Below are 18,987 nucleotides of genomic sequence, written 5' to 3' on the forward strand. Positions count from 1 at the left end.
TTCTTTCTTTCTTTCTTTCTTTCTTTCTTTCTTTCTTTCTTTCTTTCTTTCTTTCTTTCTTTCTTTCTTTCTTTCTTTCTCTTTCTTTCTTTCCTCAAGGACAACAGGAGGGTTTCATTACAAATTGAACTAGTCATGTCATTTGAGTTTGCACAGTGCTTAAGATTTCATTGCCAAGCAAATTTTTTTTTTTCGTATGCCTTCATCTTGTATATATATTTCATAGATGCGACCGACATTACCCTTCTCTTCGAGGGAGAACAGGACCACCTCCTCCCATCCACGTCCCGCACCCTGCTTGAGAGTGACCTCTTCACAGTTGCAGGGAGAATGATTGGTCACTCCTTTTTGCATGGTGGCCCTACCCTAAACGGAATCAGTGAAGCAGTCATTCACATGTTGATTTATGGAGGATTGGATACTGCTACAATAGCCCTAGCCGATGTAGCAGATCTTGATCTCCAGGAAATCATTGCCATGGTAAAAAAGGCTTGAAGATGTTTGGTACTGACCATCTTTCTGTTTAGGTCTTAAACACAAAACTTGCCACACCCTCAGATAAAATATCAAACTGGGAGCATGGCAGCTCTGACAAAATCTAAGAATCTTTCCATGATATGTGATTGCTGTAATTTTTCTCAAATGAAGGTTCTTGTTCATTATGATAAGGCCATTACCTTTAATCGGGGTGGACTGTTACATCAAGAGATTAAATTGGACCTGTGATTGCTATGGCTTAATTTCAGAGGTAGTTTTGACAAAATTGCACAGGGGTTAGTCAGTTGGAATTCATATCAACACATTAAAATGGATGTTTTCAAGAAGGGGACAGCAAAACATTCCAATTAATCATCTTTGTTCTATTTGCTCCTAAGCTGAATGGAGACGAAGTCCTGTCTGACCAACAGAGGGATGAAATCAATAGTCTTGCCTTGTCCTGGGACCTACCTTCTGTAAATGCCTCAAATCGAAGATGGCTGTTCCAGCAAATGATGCAGCACGCAGTAAGATTCCATCTATTAGTGAACCCACTTTATTATACTGTATTTGTGTTAACAATGATGAAGCATACTGAATAAAATCCTCCTTTTAAATATTGTTATGTGTTATATAGTGTCACATCCAACTGATGTAATTAGAACCCATTTCTCCCTCCCTAGGTGATTGGACGAAGAACGAAGCAAATAAAACAAATCAGAAAGGGTCTCAAAGACACCAAGGTCTGGCCATTGCTTCACGAGAAGCCAGAGACAGCTGGGGTAATATTTCCTCATTATGCTACTACTCTGCTTACTTCCCAGGTAAACATTGCCCACTATAGCGATATTTACTTTTACTTTCTGAACTTATGTTCATATAATTACATCAAAAAGTACAGGTCACATGATATGGAGAATATTTGCGTGTTTGCAAGTGCATTGTGTTTGTATTACCAGTATTTACAGCCCTCCCCTTTAACAGAATATTATAATTATACGTTATGAATCCATTACACCATGCTGTAGAATACCAACTTTGTAAGATCAGAGCCTCTGACCCGGTGTCCCAGCTCCCGTCCCTACGCACCGCGACACAAACACGCCCTGTAACCCATAATCTCTTGGTTATGACGGATAAGACTACACAAATATACATGTCGTAACATCATATATGATGTATGACGTTATCTACCGCTCTATTGAATGATTTCTCGCCGGCTTCATTGTAAACAAATGCACATGACCAGGGTTCCGTTTCACAAAGCAGGTTCAACCAACTCTGAGTCTATTCCGGATCTCTGAGTTGATCTACTCTGAGATAGAAAACTCTGAGTTTTCGGTTCCAGAAACGCTGATTTGAGTGAGGTTAATCAACTCTGAGGAGGTTCACCTTGAGTTTAGCGCGTGCACCACAACTTTAAAAAGCCAGCATCAATGGAGCCCCGATTCGACGAGTCACCTTGGCAACGGGGAAGAGGATGGGCTACGTTTTTCACCAACCTCGAATTGGAAATCTTAATGTGCTCATAAGGCGAGTTTCAATACGTTTTTAGAAATAAGTGCAACACCGTTGCAGCAGCAAAAGTGTAAGTTTAAATGTAGTCCTTAGCAATCCCAATAATATTACAGGGAAACTGCTTGAATGGTAGCCCATTCATTTATTTCATTTAGGTGCAATCCCGCGGGGGAGAAGCGCACTTGGCAGCAGTTTAAGATGAAATATAAAAACATTGTTCAAACAGGTGAGACCTCGGCATGGAGGTACCTCATTCTGATCATGTTTTACACTGTAAAATAAATATTAAGTGGCTATTTGACTGCAGTTATTTTATTCCCAACATAATGCTGTTTTCAAACACATAAACTATGTCTTCTAATCTATATCATCCATCCATCCATTATCTATACACCGCTGAATCCTTCAGTCGGGTCGCGGGGGGGCTGGAGCCTCTCCCAGCGGTCATTGGGCAAGAGGCGGGGTACACCCTGGACAGGCCGCCAGTCCATCACAGGCCCACATAGAGACAAACGAGACAAACAACCATACACACTCACACTCACTCCTAAGGACAATTTAGAGTCATCATCTATATCATGTTCTGTTAAATACTTAAGCCTATTTAAACTATCACAGACTTCTACTGAGCCAACAGAAAGAAGGCAGATGCCCGTAAAACGTGTGGTGCCCAGCACCGCCACCTCTAACGGGAGGGCAGTGGCTGAGGGAATCCACCCCCAAGACACGAGTGCCTTTATAAAATATAATAGGCCTATATATGTCTTTTTTAAGCCTATTCATACAAATATTTATTTGTCTTTTATGTATTTTTTTTCTTTTGTCCCAACACATTCTGATGGTGCCGCTCAAAAAGATAATTGTCTGTAAATGCAAAAATCGCGGTCTGAAAGCCATCTCCGACGAATATTTATTTCTCTGCGCAGTAATGCTGCACCTTCATCCACGGGATCGTTGTCAAAAGGACATGTTGGTGAAAAAAGTCGCCTCCTACTGTGCCTAATGGACTTCTAGAAGTAGAAGAACTCGCTCTGCTGACTGAATGAATGAGGAAATCAAATGGCGTGTGTGGCTGAAAGAGGGCGGAGACAGAAAGAAACTCGAGGTTTCTTGAATAAAACCTGGTCCCGACCAGGTTAGGTTCAGAGAGTCTGTTACTACGGTAACTGACCGAGAGGTTAAGTTACCTCTCTTTGTGAAACAGGCTAGAGTTACCCCTCTTTCTCGGGGTTGAGTTACCTCCCTTTGTGAAACGGAAAACTCAGGGTTTCCCTCATTTCAGGGTTAACCTACTCAGAGTTTTCACTAAACCTGCTACGTGAAACGGACCTCTGGACGAGGGTTGGTAAAACAGGAAAAGCGACCGGACATAGTTCCTCTTTAACCAACACCTGAGACATTATGCAAGTAAAAGGTAAACTCCAGAAACTTGTCAAATTTAAAGTGTATTTAATTGCTTATCCTGTTAGGCTATCTTGCGTCATATTGTATGGCCTGGTGAGGACAGCGACGAGGAAGACGACTCATACCCACTGACCATCCGGAACCAGACAGTGGGATTTCTAAAGAAGTTCATTGAGACAGGTACAGGTATTTGAGATGATGCTGATAATTGTGATGGTAATGATAAATTAGGATTATCATAACAAGTGTTTGTGGTGGGACTGCATTTTGTGAGGATTGTGTTATTAACAGAAATGTGACAGTTTCACAACAAAATATTTTCAGTAACCTATAAATGTGGTGATCCCATCAAACATAACTCGTTTAAAAACACATACTAGTTTTAATGCATCTCTGAATCTGGTCTTGCTCTTTTCTTTCTTTGTCTTTTAATGCAGCTTCTCCATCCCACCTCAGTCAGCTGACAAAATTCTGGATTGGGTGGGAAATCCCTGCTGGGGAAATGAAGATCAAAGTTGTGGAGGGGGAGTTCCTGAAGTCTTCGACATGTTTTGCAACATTGCAAGTTCCTGGGCACTTCCACAACTACGAAGACTTTTCAAAGCACGTAGAGAGCTGTATTGCAACGTATGTTACAGGCTTTGGTCTCGTGTAGACAGCTATACATCACGTTTGCATCTATTTTTCAGAGTTTCTACTGTATGTGGTAAGTTGTTGTTTTATGTAACAGCTTCTCTGATATGTTAAGTTTGTAGATGCAAATGGTGCACGTGCTAATTTGAATGAATAAAACCAAGGCGAAAGATCTTGTTAAATGTTTTTTCTTTCCCCCCATATTTTTCTGTTCTTTTTAATCATTCAAATTCAGAAAATACTGTTCTAAGTTGTTTTTTTGTGTAACAGGTTCTCTGATGTAAGGTTTATAGCTGCAAATGGTGCACTATTAAATGAAACGTGTTACTTTGAATAAAACCAAGGTGAAAGATCTCGTTTTTTCTCAATCACTCAAATTCAGAAAATACTGTTGTGACAATGTGGGTGAGAGCCACAACAAGTGTCCCTTTATTCCATCTTTCTGTAATATGACACATACTATCCCCGGTTTTTTGGCATTTGCATTATTTTGGTTACAGATACATCAGCTTTTGTGGAAAAAAAAAAACACAAGTATATTTTACAATAAGTTTATTATACAATTATGTATTCTTTCAGACAAGTTACTTTGAGTTTAATTTGTGTCCCAAGAAAAAAAAAAAAAAAAAAAAAAAAAAGGAGGAAGCACTCCATACTGCCTACTTTTATAACCTTGGTGACATCATCAGGAGAAACAATCTATGGTGATAGTGGTAATGTGAAGTTTGAATTAATTATTTATTGTTTGTATGATTTTTTTGGATTGTTGAAGCCAGATATGCATTAGGATGTAAAGTGATTTGCTAGAATGTGCATTGAAGTGGAAGTAATGGTAGTTTGTGTTACAGGTCCCAGGCTATGGGCACTGTACACAGATAAGATTCTCTACAAAACAGTGTCTCAACCTTCCCTTATGGTTCCTGTCGTAGTTCATGAATGCTCTCTACATAGTTTACTACTGCAGTATATATGTCTGCCCCAAAACACGAGGAAGGTGCAGTTGCATTGAACAGTTCATCCAATCGTTCCAGTTCTTGCACACTCAAGGGACATGCCAGTTCAGGCACCTGCACTCCAGTTTGACCCATGTCTGTCATTGCCACGTCTGGAAGATGGGGCACCTAAAACAGTACAAAAATTGTTATAGCCGTTGTCCACAACATTGGTAAATAAAATATTGTTTTCCCTTTACCTCAACATTGTCAGGAGGGCTGACAGGGTCCTGAATCGTCCCAATTTCCCACAGCTGGTTTGGACTGAGGTTCCCCTCTGTTCGGATTGAGTGGTTATTCCACCCATCTGTGAAGGTCTCCAGATCCTGCTGAATGCGGGGCAAAAAGACGTACTGGGCACAGAAAAGGTGCGTGCAGTTTGCTGGGTCAAGCAGGCCATCCTCCTCAAGAGTGTGGAGCAGATCATAATAAATGCTTGACACGCCGTTCCACACATCGCGCCACAAGCGCTCGATCCTGGCAGAAAATCACAGATTAAAAATGTGCAGTCTATACCATAACACCTTTAGGACGCAGTTTATTCAATTATAAAAATAACATTTAGGTATTGGTTTCAGCAGGGACTTTTAAATCACAGTATTTTGATGCCAAATTGAAACTGCAATTCTGTAATTATTGTGCCATTTCAACATAAAGACTTTAATTCTACAATTATTGTAATTCATGTAAGGCAAGGCAATTTTATTTGTATAGCCTGTTTTTATGAATAGTTTGTCTCAAAGGGCTTCACACAATATCATGACAACATCCTCTGCCCTTAGACCCTCACATCGACTGAGGAAAAACTGCAAGGAGGCCACTGACAAGGAAAAACAAGAGAAACCTCGGGGTGAGAGACAGAGGAGGGATCCCTCACCCAGGACGGACAGATGCTGTTACATGTACAAATATAATAATAGAAATAGACAGAACCTATAAGCACACACACTACATACATACATATTCATATTACCTTTGGTTATGCACACTTTTCCCAGAGATGAAGCTTCCCCTGTCACAGCCCCGAACTTCGTACATAAGTCTGGCAATGTCCACGTTTTCGACACCTTGGTCTCCTCTGACCCTAGACATGTAAAACCATAGAGAGACCATAATAATACAGAACAATTTGCCAATAAATGTACAATTTTACTCCTTGGTATGGGTACTCTTGCATTCAAAAAAGTCCCAAAAAAACAAACATCAGAGTACAGTAGTCTTCTGAGGAGGAAGTCTACAACTCATTAAATAATAAGCACTTGCAGAGATGTTTCCAGGTTCAACAAAAGGTTTGAATTCATTTGCATAAACAGAAATATTCTCCGTGGTTGACTTCAAACAAAGACGAAATAAAGACTTAATTTAGTGGTTGAAAAAACTGTGTCACTCCTTCAACACAAAAGGCAGACAAAGGAAAACCAGCTGTCCTCTCTATCCTATCATGGAGGATGGCCTGACTAGAGGGATGGGGTGGGGGGTGGGGAGCGAGAGAATCCTGGAGGGGACACTAGTTGTAAAGGATTTTATTAATACATAAAGATGCTTATATTATAAGACTGAAACATCCTTGAATAGCAGATCACTGTAAAAACATACATATAACATTGTGATTATGTCAGTGGGTCAACAATTTTGTAAAGGCAACTTTACATTTCTTTTAAAAATTTTTACAAAATCTAATGTAAACATAAAGAGCAACCTCAAAACAAGACCTAGCATGTTACCTGGATGGAAAACCATGTGTCTCTACAGCCTGAAGGAAGAAATCTTGGGCTGTTGATGCCTTATTGTTATTGGCAGCATGTAGGTACATGATCTTTGTGAGGATTTGGAAAACATAAACACCACAGAAATACATTATTAAACATCAACTACAATAATATAAAAACAATAAATGAATGAAATGTTGGGAAGCTGGGAATGACGTCACAGCCGAGTTATCAGCGTTCCAGTTACCGCGTCCACCAAAGCTATTCTCGCGCTCGCCTTGTCCGAATATAAACAACTTGTGATCTACCAGGCTAATGTTAGCACGGCCTGCTTTGTAGTTTGCGTGTATCCGACTCCCGAGTACAACTTGAACGCACCATGAGCAGAGCGAGTGAAACGGGGAGGGACGTGGTGACGGATGACAGGCAGGAAGCTCGGCAAATCATTTTATTCGGTCCGAATAAAATGATTTGCCGAGCTTCTATCAGAAATATATGAGAATTGAATATTGACGAGTTTCAACATATGGTGGATTGCTTTTACATTTTAGTGTGCCATAAGCTTATTAGGAGCATTTTAAGATTACAAAAGAAAAGTGTAAAAATGCCAGAAAGGTAAGTATAGCTTTAAGGAAATTACATTGAATATTATATCACACACTTTAATCTCCATGGGGACACTGACCTTTCTTGAAAAGCCATCTATTCCACCAAACATTACCACACCATATCCGTAAAATAAAAATGTATCAATTGTTTAATGCAGCTACTGTACATCGGGGTCCATTACACCAGTAGAATCCAGAAATCTGGAGAATGTATGCCATAGACCATTTTTGAAATCGATATGTAAATATATCATGTCCATGTGATGTCCTTTGCTGTCAACTTACCTTATCAACTTGTGGTTGGTATCTATATGTACGAGTGACAGAGGACCTGCGACATTGTAGGTCCTTCTCACAACACATCCGAGGCTTGTCATTCTCTGTAGTATTCCTAGACTATCAACCCAGTGCATGGAATCCCACACTCTTGTCCACTGAACTCTGTGGCCTAAAGCCCTCAGACGGCCTTTTACCATTCTGTGACCTATAGGAAGATAAGTGAAAACAATTGTTATTTAAGATCTATTGATTGATAATTATGTGAACAAACAATTAAGGCATTTAACTTTTTCTCAGGTTAGGGTTTTCTCAGGTATACATGCTATGATGACCATTGTTATGATAATGTCCAGGACTTTCCACTAAGGCACAGACTAGCCAGCCATATTAAATAAGTAGCCAGCTGGGGCGCGGCTGTTGGTGGTTGGGGTTAGGTTACGTCATAGCCATGATCACTGATGAAATGAATGAATGAAAATACACTCTCACGTGTATTGTTGGTGCTAATTGAACGCTTGAAGAAAAGACTGGATTACCGGTAGGACCACGTTGGGCTAAACGATGCGATGCGGTTAGGCTTTCTTTTGGCATCTGTCTTTTACATACGCACTGATTACACTGAAATTTTGCAGTGGATAGCCTGAGTAACTGGCATGTCGGGGGCCGCAAATGAGTTTTTCTTACTTGTGAGCAATGAAGTCGGCGGTGATCAGAGTAATTTGTGGTTATTATCAGCATAAGCAGAGCGAATCACAACTTTAATGACTGCGGCTCAGTTTGGCATTATTGTCAGTCTGTTAGAAAAACCATTTAATTTTATTAAAAATCGAAAAATAATATTTATAGCCTATAGGCAATAAAAAATAAGTCATTAAAGTAGCCGGCTACACTTAATTGTGTAGCCGGCTATATGGCCGCCAGCTGGCTCTTGTGGAAAACCCTGTCATTTCAAAAGTTACTATTATGGCACACATTTTTTTGTAATGCTATGGATAAGTGCATGATCATGAGGATTCAAAGAAAATCTTTCTGTAAAAAGCACCAACCCAAATTCGGGGAGTCTTGCTTGATGGCAGAGACCAAGCTGTCAAGTTCATCATCTGTCATTTTACTGTAGCCTTCCCTTTTTGAGAGGCCCCACTGTCGCATTCTGCGTTTGATTGTGCTCACTGATACACCCAGCAGTTTGGAAATACAGCGGACAGAGAGGTCGATTTCAATCAAATGCTGGAGGTGGTCTTTGGAAATAACCAACTTTGGACACCCCCTTTCTCCAGCAGTCCTGTCCACTATAACTGCTTTTCTTCTCCCATCTAATTCAGTGCTGATGAGGGTGTGCAGCTGGAGAAGACCTTCAAATACCTATAAGAAAGAAGGAAGAACATTTGTCACTGCAGTCAGTGGACCTTATTTATCAAAGTGGTGTAACATTAAATCCAAGAATACAATAGTTTTTTATCTTTGGCATCTAACTTCTGTCTGTGGACTGATTGGAACATGTGAAAAAGATACGTAAATGTCTGAATTGGCTGTAAATATTAGACCAACCTGGGGGCTTTCCATGACTATTGCAGGTTTGATCAAAACCTAGGAACCCTGCAGAATAACCAAGCTACATCGCACAAACACCATTTAACTTACCTCCTGTGTGAAGTCTATGTGAGCAGAGAGTGACATAATCAGAGTCATTTCACTCATGCATATGAACTCGAGATAGTCCAGGTCCAAGGGCAGTCGCTGCAATGCCTGCTCCAACCTGGACTGCAGTCGGTCCAGAATATGCCTGCCCACCATCACGTCCTGCCATAGAGGAATTGAAGAGGTTATCATTTATACCTCCCCCATAAGCAAGTGTAGAATACATTCTGTGCAATTTATGAACTCCAAAAATATACAGATGTAGCCTATCTATCATAAAATCTAAACATTAGCAACACCACCTGTCAGGTAGGGATATAACGGTCAAATCTTGTAAATATAACTCTGCAGAGTTATAAAAAGTCATTTTGAGACCAAAAAGAAATATCCAGTATCCAAATGTATTTATAAGCCTTAATGTGAGCCAGATATGAATCACCATCTATCCAACAATGATAAACACATAAACACAGATTAAAAAAATTACATAATTTGATGATTATAGTCAACACACGATCGTCATTTTCGTCTCACATATATGAGCCACATACCAGTGTTTCTTCATTCCGGTCCTCGGGACCCACTGCCCTGCATGTTTTATGTTCCCTGCTCAAACACACCTGATTCAAATGAAAGGCTCCTTATCAGGCCACTGCTGAGCTTGATGGCGAGCTGACCATTTGAATCAGGTGTGGTGAGTGGAGGAGGGAAACATCGAAACACTGATATGAGCTACGCTTTTCAAATTGAACAGACTGTGCGCGCTCCCGCGTACCGGAAATCAATTTCTGGTAGCAATCAACTTTTGGCACGGCACCAAACAACTGCAGTAAAACAACGCACGCGCACGCGCGCACACACACACACACACACACACACACACACACACACACACACACAGTCGGCTGACACGGTGACACGGACTAGCGCCTCTCGCACGCGCGCATGAAACTACAGTTTTTGTCAGAAGAGCCGTCATTTCACATCGTTAGGCCTATATGACCGCTTATATGACGACATTGAGAAACTTTTGCTACATCTTTAATTAACTTACCTGAGCAGAAGCGTTGGACTCCATCCTGTTTTTCCTCCGTGTGTCCACTGAGTGTCGTTGGCACTCAGATCCCGGGAGACAGAAATTGCTGCTCCTTGATTGGATGGTTGGTTGGCGCGTGGGTGGGCACCGGGTTGATTGGCAAGTCAGTAAGCAACGTGCTGATTGGCTATTCACTCAGACGTCAAAACCGGGTCAAAATTCGTACTCGTAACTTGAGTTTTGTAAACTTGTAACTTCAGGGTCGTACTTGAAGGTGGGAAATTTGTGTGTCCGTCGGATTTAGTTTTACACATGCACAAAATGTTTTTACAACTTCAAAACTTTTTTACACATACACAAACTATTTTTACAACTTCAAAACTATTTTTACAACTTCAAAACTTTGTTACACATACACAAAATGTTTTTACAACTTCAAAACTTTATTACACATGCACAAAATGTTTTCACAACTTCAAAACTGTATTACACATGCACAAAAAGTTTTGTACAAGTACAAACTTCATTGTACAAGTACAAAATCTTTCTGACCCTAATTTGATCCCATAAGGATGGCCGAGTGGTCTAAGGTGCTGTGTTCAAGTCGCAGTCTCCTCTGGAGGCGTGGGTTCAAATCCCAGTTCTGACATTGCAGACTTCTCCTAGAGAACTATTTTCACTGGCAAGGCAACTCAAGTTTACTCCTTGGTAAGCAATACCATGTCGTATTGCTATTCTGGCACTGCATCAGCTGGTTTAAAGATTACTGCGTCCGCTTTACCTCCGAAGAGTTCTTGCTTCCAAATGCTATGCCTACTATTTGTTTACCTCAGGAGCCCTCTTAAACAACAGCCAAGACACTTGTTGCATGAAAATCTTCTGACCACAGCTCAACTGGCTGTGTTGTCACAACCTTCTACAGTGCTTTGGGCAGGACAAAATCATTAGCAAAAGGCACATTGTTGATGATAAGGTCTTGGTTTGCACTTAACACCATAGTAAACGGGAAAGGGCTTTTGACCGAAGCAACCTGGCCTCATGTTAGGCTATTTGAAGGGGGCTATTGACATTTAGGCCGAAGATGGGTGAGAGTATCAAAACAATCATCACTTGGTGGCAGGCAGCTGAAAATAAATTACCGAGCTCTCCCCGTCGGGGAAATCGAACCCCAATCTTCCGCGTGAAAGGCGGAGATACTGTCCATTATACTAACGAGGAATTTCTGTGTGGTGGATACAGTCGTCATATGAAAAGACAACTATCGTCAAGGAGTGAAGAGGCACTGGGCAGGTTTTGGAAAACTAGGAACCGAGGAATCCCCAACATTACATCTCCACTGGGATGATTTTCTTAGGATTCATTGCATCAAGGCTTTAAACAGTGCAGTATTAATGGTTTGCCCTCTGAGTCATAGTGTACAAATGTTAGACCTACTGACTGACCACGCATAGCATCTCGCTGTCCTCAGCCATATCCATGACCTGCATTTACAAAACCCCAAAGAGTAACGGCCAAAAACAAACATGAGCCTTGGAAAAGATAGCTTGCCAGCCAGCTGCCAATGTCACAGTGGTAACATCCATTTTTTTGCATGTGCTGTTTCACTGTTTATTCTGTGACCCTGAAGGGACTCTTTAGTTGTGTGTAAGCTTTATTAAGGACTCTCTGTAGTTCCACATATAAAAATTATTTCTGACCAAGGTCCCCTTTATCTCTGGCAGTAGAAGAAACTGAAGTTCTTCAAAATGTCAGTAACAGGTTAGACTGGGTAAAATGAGCTTTCTTTCTGTTGTCACACATTAAGACTGAAAGGGGCACCTAAAAAGATTTGGGATTCATGTTTGAACCTTATCAGAGGATGAAAGTGGAAGTGGACTTGACATATGGGTTACCTCCCCAAAGGACCAGCACATGTGTATGATTTCCATCTTCTTCATGGCGATGTTTTTTTTAAACTGATTTGTACTTTTGATTGTGAAACTGCCACCAAGAAAGCAGCCATATTGGCAGTGGTGGGATTTGAACCCACGCCTCCACAGAGACTGGAGCCTAAATCCAGCGCCTTTGACCACTCGGCCACACTACCAAAGATATCTTTGAGCCAACTACAAGGGAGCATCACCTTTAAAAGTTGGACTGAACTGAAGGATTGTAATCAACAGTTGTCAGTAGACCCTGTAAGATGAAACTTTTCTAACTCAGAATAACAACTGATGAGTACCAGTTGTAGTCTTGCCACTGTGCAACACCCATAGATATTTCTAGTGCTCTTCATCTAACGCCATGAAATCTTTACAGAAGAGAGCATAGGAAGAGAAGAGTATAAACTGGTGGAACTCAACAAGATGATCGACTAGCAGAGGATGGTTTCGATCCATCGACCTCTGGGTTATGGGCCCAGCACGCTTCCGCTGCGCCACTCTGCTTTTGCATCTCAGTCTGTAGACGTAAGACAGGAAATTGTGTTGGATGATACATTTGAGGATTTAAAGCACCTCGGAACAAGCGCTGTGCAACTCAGCTTCCATGTGTCTTGGTTAAGGTTTTGGAAATCTAGGAACCTCCAAGTTACCATCACAACATTAGCAGTCACCGCAGTACTTTCAATGGCGTCTTCAGGCCGTTTTCAGTTCAATCCCTTTACACCACTATGTTAACAGGCCACCTCATTAGTAGATACACAGAAGTTTAAAATCTGCTACTTCAAATGACTTTGGTCTCTATGGCTAGTAGCCCCAACATTACATCTCCACTGGGATGATTTTCTTAGGATTCATTGCATCAAGGCTTTAAACAGTGCAGTATTAATGGTTTGCCCTCTGAGTCATAGTGTACAAATGTTAGACCTACTGACTGACCACGCATAGCATCTCGCTGTCCTCAGCCATATCCATGACCTGCATTTACAAAACCCCAAAGAGTAACGGCCAAAAACAAACATGAGCCTTGGAAAAGATAGCTTGCCAGCCAGCTGCCAATGTCACAGTGGTAACATCCATTTTTTTGCATGTGCTGTTTCACTGTTTATTCTGTGACCCTGAAGGGACTCTTTAGTTGTGTGTAAGCTTTATTAAGGACTCTCTGTAGTTCCACATATAAAAATTATTTCTGACCAAGGTCCCCTTTATCTCTGGCAGTAGAAGAAACTGAAGTTCTTCAAAATGTCAGTAACAGGTTAGACTGGGTAAAATGAGCTTTCTTTCTGTTGTCACACATTAAGACTGAAAGGGGCACCTAAAAAGATTTGGGATTCATGTTTGAACCTTATCAGAGGATGAAAGTGGAAGTGGACTTGACATATGGGTTACCTCCCCAAAGGACCAGCACATGTGTATGATTTCCATCTTCTTCATGGCGATGTTTTTTTTAAACTGATTTGTACTTTTGATTGTGAAACTGCCACCAAGAAAGCAGCCATATTGGCAGTGGTGGGATTTGAACCCACGCCTCCACAGAGACTGGAGCCTAAATCCAGCGCCTTTGACCACTCGGCCACACTACCAAAGATATCTTTGAGCCAACTACAAGGGAGCATCACCTTTAAAAGTTGGACTGAACTGAAGGATTGTAATCAACAGTTGTCAGTAGACCCTGTAAGATGAAACTTTTCTAACTCAGAATAACAACTGATGAGTACCAGTTGTAGTCTTGCCACTGTGCAACACCCATAGATATTTCTAGTGCTCTTCATCTAACGCCATGAAATCTTTACAGAAGAGAGCATAGGAAGAGAAGAGTATAAACTGGTGGAACTCAACAAGATGATCGACTAGCAGAGGATGGTTTCGATCCATCGACCTCTGGGTTATGGGCCCAGCACGCTTCCGCTGCGCCACTCTGCTTTTGCATCTCAGTCTGTAGACGTAAGACAGGAAATTGTGTTGGATGATACATTTGAGGATTTAAAGCACCTCGGAACAAGCGCTGTGCAACTCAGCTTCCATGTGTCTTGGTTAAGGTTTTGGAAATCTAGGAACCTCCAAGTTACCATCACAACATTAGCAGTCACCGCAGTACTTTCAATGGCGTCTTCAGGCCGTTTTCAGTTCAATCCCTTTACACCACTATGTTAACAGGCCACCTCATTAGTAGATATACAGAAGTTTAAAATCTGCTACTTCAAATGACTTTGGTCTCTATGGCTAGTAGCCCCAACATTACATCTCCACTGGGATGATTTTCTTAGGATTCATTGCATCAAGGCTTTAAACAGTGCAGAATTAATGGTTTGCCCTCTGAGTCATAGTGTACAAATGTTAGACCTACTGACTGACCACGCATAGCATCTCGCTGTCCTCAGCCATATCCATGACCTGCATTTACAAAACCCCAAAGAGTAACGGCCAAAAACAAACATGAGCCTTGGAAAAGATAGCTTGCCAGCCAGCTGCCAATGTCACAGTGGTAACATCCATTTTTTTTGCATGTGCTGTTTCACTGTTTATTCTGTGACCCTGAAGGGACTCTTTAGTTGTGTGTGACATTAACGTATAAGCTTTATTAAGGACTCTCTGTAGTTCCACATATAAAAATTATTTCTGACCAAGGTCCCCTTTATCTCTGGCAGTAGAAGAAACTGAAGTCCTTCAAAATGTCAGTAACAGGTTAGACTGGGTAAAATGAGCTTTCTTTCTGTTGTCACACATTAAGACTGAAAGGGGCACCTAAAAAGATTTGGGATTCATGTTTGAACCTTATCAGAGGATGAAAGTGGAAGTGGACTTGACATATGGGTTACCTCCCCAAAGGACCAGCACATGTGTATGATTTCCCGTGAGTTCCATCTTCTTCATGGCGATGTTTTTTTTAAACTGATTTGTACTTTTGATTGTGAAACTGCCACCAAGAAAGCAGCCATATTGGCAGTGGTGGGATTTGAACCCACGCCTCCACAGAGACTGGAGCCTAAATCCAGCGCCTTAGACCACTCGGCCACACTACCAAAGATATCTTTGAGCCAACTACAAGGGAGCATCACCTTTAAAAGTTGGACTGAACTGAAGGATTGTAATCAACAGTTGTCAGTAGACCCTGTAAGATGAAACTTTTCTAACTCAGAATAACAACTGATGAGTACCAGTTGTAGTCTTGCCACTGTGCAACACCCATAGATATTTCTAGTGCTCTTCATCTAACGCCATGAAATCTTTACAGAAGAGAGCATAGGAAGAGAAGAGTATAAACTGGTGGAACTCAACAAGATGATCTACTAGCAGAGGATGGTTTCGATCCATCGACCTCTGGGTTATGGGCCCAGCACGCTTCCGCTGCGCCACTCTGCTTTTGCTTCTCAGTCTGTAGACGTAAGACAGGAAATTGTGTTGGATGATACATTTGAGGATTTAAAGCACCTCGGAACAAGCGCTGTGCAACTCAGCTTCCATGTGTCTTGGTTAAGGTTTTGGAAATCTAGGAACCTCCAAGTTACCATCACAACATTAGCAGTCACCGCAGTACTTTCAATGGCGTCTTCAGGCCGTTTTCAGTTCAATCCCTTTACACCACTATGTTAACAGGCCACCTCATTAGTAGATATACAGAAGTTTAAAATCTGCTACTTCAAATGACTTTGGTCTCTATGGCTAGTAGCCCCAACATTACATCTCCACTGGGATGATTTTCTTAGGATTCATTGCATCAAGGCTTTAAACAGTGCAGAATTAATGGTTTGCCCTCTGAGTCATAGTGTACAAATGTTAGACCTACTGACTGACCACGCATAGCATCTCGCTGTCCTCAGCCATATCCATGACCTGCATTTACAAAACCCCAAAGAGTAACGGCCAAAAACAAACATGAGCCTTGGAAAAGATAGCTTGCCAGCCAGCTGCCAATGTCACAGTGGTAACATCCATTTTTTTTGCATGTGCTGTTTCACTGTTTATTCTGTGACCCTGAAGGGACTCTTTAGTTGTGTGTGACATTAACGTATAAGCTTTATTAAGGACTCTCTGTAGTTCCACATATAAAAATTATTTCTGACCAAGGTCCCCTTTATCTCTGGCAGTAGAAGAAACTGAAGTTCTTCAAAATGTCAGTAACAGGTTAGACTGGGTAAAATGAGCTTTCTTTCTGTTGTCACACATTAAGACTGAAAGGGGCACCTAAAAAGATTTGGGATTCATGTTTGAACCTTATCAGAGGATGAAAGTGGAAGTGGACTTGACATATGGGTTACCTCCCCAAAGGACCAGCACATGTGTATGATTTCCCGTGAGTTCCATCTTCTTCATGGCGATGTTTTTTTTAAACTGATTTGTACTTTTGATTGTGAAACTGCCACCAAGAAAGCAGCCATATTGGCAGTGGTGGGATTTGAACCCACGCCTCCACAGAGACTGGAGCCTAAATCCAGCGCCTTAGACCACTCGGCCACACTACCAAAGATATCTTTGAGCCAACTACAAGGGAGCATCACCTTTAAAAGTTGGACTGAACTGAAGGATTGTAATCAACAGTTGTCAGTAGACCCTGTAAGATGAAACTTTTCTAACTCAGAATAACAACTGATGAGTACCAGTTGTAGTCTTGCCACTGTGCAACACCCATAGATATTTCTAGTGCTCTTCATCTAACGCCATGAAATCTTTACAGAAGAGAGCATAGGAAGAGAAGAGTATAAACTGGTGGAACTCAACAAGATGATCGACTAGCAGAGGATGGTTTCGATCCATCTACCTCTGGGTTATGGGCCCAGCACGCTTCCGCTGCGCCACTCTGCTTTTGCATCTCAGTCTGTAGACGTAAGACAGGAAATTGTGTTGGGAGATACATTTGAGGATTTAAAGCACCTCGGAACAAGCGCTGTGCAACTCAGCTTCCATGTGTCTTGGTTAAGGTTTTGGAAATCTAGGAACCTCCAAGTTACCATCACAACATTAGCAGTCACCGCAGTACTTTCAATGGCGTCTTCAGGCCGTTTTCAGTTCAATCCCTTTACACCACTATGTTAACAGGCCACCTCATTAGTAGATATACAGAAGTTTAAAATCTGCTACTTCAAATGACTTTGGTCTCTATGGCTAGTAGCCCCAACATTACATCTCCACTGGGATGATTTTCTTAGGATTCATTGCATCAAGGCTTTAAACAGTGCAGAATTAATGGTTTGCCCTCTGAGTCATAGTGTACAAATGTTAGACCTACTGACTGACAACGCATAGCATCTCGCTGTCCTCAGCCATATCCATGACCTGCATTTACAAAACCCCAAAGAGTAACGGCCAAAAACAAACATGAGCCTTGGAAAAGATAGCTTGCCAGCCAGCTGCCAATGTCACAGTGGTAACATCCATTTTTTTTGCATGTGCTGTTTCACTGTTTATTCTGTGACCCTGAAGGGACTCTTTAGTTGTGTGTGACATTAACGTATAAGCTTTATTAAGGACTCTCTGTAGTTCCACATATAAAAATTATTTCTGACCAAGGTCCCCTTTATCTCTGGCAGTAGAAGAAACTGAAGTTCTTCAAAATGTCAGTAACAGGTTAGACTGGGTAAAATGAGCTTTCTTTCTGTTGTCACACATTAAGACTGAAAGGGGCACCTAAAAAGATTTGGGATTCATGTTTGAACCTTATCAGAGGATGAAAGTGGAAGTGGACTTGACATATGGGTTACCTCCCCAAAGGACCAGCACATGTGTATGATTTCCCGTGAGTTCCATCTTCTTCATGGCGATGTTTTTTTTAAACTGATTTGTACTTTTGATTGTGAAACTGCCACCAAGAAAGCAGCCATATTGGCAGTGGTGGGATTTGAACCCACGCCTCCACAGAGACTGGAGCCTAAATCCTGCGCCTTTGACCACTCGGCCACACTACCAAAGATATCTTTGAGCCAACTACAAGGGAGCATCACCTTTAAAAGTTGGACTGAACTGAAGGATTGTAATCAACAGTTGTCAGTAGACCCTGTAAGATGAAACTTTTCTAACTCAGAATAACAACTGATGAGTACCAGTTGTAGTCTTGCCACTGTGCAACACCCATAGATATTTCTAGTGCTCTTCATCTAACGCCATGAAATCTTTACAGAAGAGAGCATAGGAAGAGAAGAGTATAAACTGGTGGAACTCAACAAGATGATCGACTAGCAGAGGATGGTTTCGATCCATCGACCTCTGGGTTATGGGCCCAGCACGCTTCCGCTGCGCCACTCTGCTTTTGCATCTCAGTCTGTAGACGTAAGACAGGAAATTGTGTTGGATGATACATTTGAGGATTTAAAGCACCTCGGAACAAGCGCTGTGCAACTCAGCTTCCATGTGTCTTGGTTAAGGTTTTGGAAATCTAGGAACCTCCAAGTTACCATCACAACATTAGCAGTCACCGCAGTACTTTCAATGGCGTCTTCAGGCCGTTTTCAGTTCAATCCCTTTACACCACTATGTTAACAGGCCACCTCATTAGTAGATACACAGAAGTTTAAAATCTGCTACTTCAAATGACTTTGGTCTCTATGGCTTGTAGCCCCAACATTACATCTCCACTGGGATGATTTTCTTAGGATTCATTGCATCAAGGCTTTAAACAGTGCAGAATTAATGGTTTGCCCTCTGAGTCATAGTGTACAAATGTTAGACCTACTGACTGACCACGCATAGCATCTCGCTGTCCTCAGCCATATCCATGACCTGCATTTACAAAACCCCAAAGAGTAACGGCCAAAAACAAACATGAGCCTTGGAAAAGAT

The 18,987-nt window shown here is 41.5% G+C and overlaps 9 non-coding genes across 9 annotated transcripts; all 9 read right to left on the reverse strand.

Moving 5' to 3' along the window:
* Positions 1–12,298: 12,298 nt before the first annotated feature.
* trnal-uag (transfer RNA leucine (anticodon UAG)) lies at positions 12,299–12,380 on the reverse strand. Its single transcript has one exon. It is a non-coding gene; the product is annotated as a tRNA-Leu (tRNA).
* Positions 12,381–12,648: 268 nt separating this feature from the next.
* trnam-cau (transfer RNA methionine (anticodon CAU)) lies at positions 12,649–12,720 on the reverse strand. Its single transcript has one exon. It is a non-coding gene; the product is annotated as a tRNA-Met (tRNA).
* A 994-nt stretch (positions 12,721–13,714) lies between these two features.
* On the reverse strand, positions 13,715–13,796 carry trnal-uag (transfer RNA leucine (anticodon UAG)). Its single transcript has one exon. It is a non-coding gene; the product is annotated as a tRNA-Leu (tRNA).
* Positions 13,797–14,064: 268 nt separating this feature from the next.
* On the reverse strand, positions 14,065–14,136 carry trnam-cau (transfer RNA methionine (anticodon CAU)). The gene has a single exon. It is a non-coding gene; the product is annotated as a tRNA-Met (tRNA).
* A 1,018-nt stretch (positions 14,137–15,154) lies between these two features.
* On the reverse strand, positions 15,155–15,236 carry trnal-uag (transfer RNA leucine (anticodon UAG)). Its single transcript has one exon. It is a non-coding gene; the product is annotated as a tRNA-Leu (tRNA).
* A 268-nt stretch (positions 15,237–15,504) lies between these two features.
* trnam-cau (transfer RNA methionine (anticodon CAU)) lies at positions 15,505–15,576 on the reverse strand. Its single transcript has one exon. It is a non-coding gene; the product is annotated as a tRNA-Met (tRNA).
* A 1,018-nt stretch (positions 15,577–16,594) lies between these two features.
* Positions 16,595–16,676, reverse strand: trnal-uag (transfer RNA leucine (anticodon UAG)). The gene has a single exon. It is a non-coding gene; the product is annotated as a tRNA-Leu (tRNA).
* A 1,358-nt stretch (positions 16,677–18,034) lies between these two features.
* trnal-uag (transfer RNA leucine (anticodon UAG)) lies at positions 18,035–18,116 on the reverse strand. Its single transcript has one exon. It is a non-coding gene; the product is annotated as a tRNA-Leu (tRNA).
* A 268-nt stretch (positions 18,117–18,384) lies between these two features.
* On the reverse strand, positions 18,385–18,456 carry trnam-cau (transfer RNA methionine (anticodon CAU)). The gene has a single exon. It is a non-coding gene; the product is annotated as a tRNA-Met (tRNA).
* Between the last annotated feature and the right edge of the window lie 531 nt (positions 18,457–18,987).

This window comes from Odontesthes bonariensis, chromosome 8 (genome assembly GCF_027942865.1).
Source record: "Odontesthes bonariensis isolate fOdoBon6 chromosome 8, fOdoBon6.hap1, whole genome shotgun sequence".
Lineage (NCBI taxonomy): Eukaryota > Metazoa > Chordata > Actinopteri > Atheriniformes > Atherinopsidae > Odontesthes > Odontesthes bonariensis.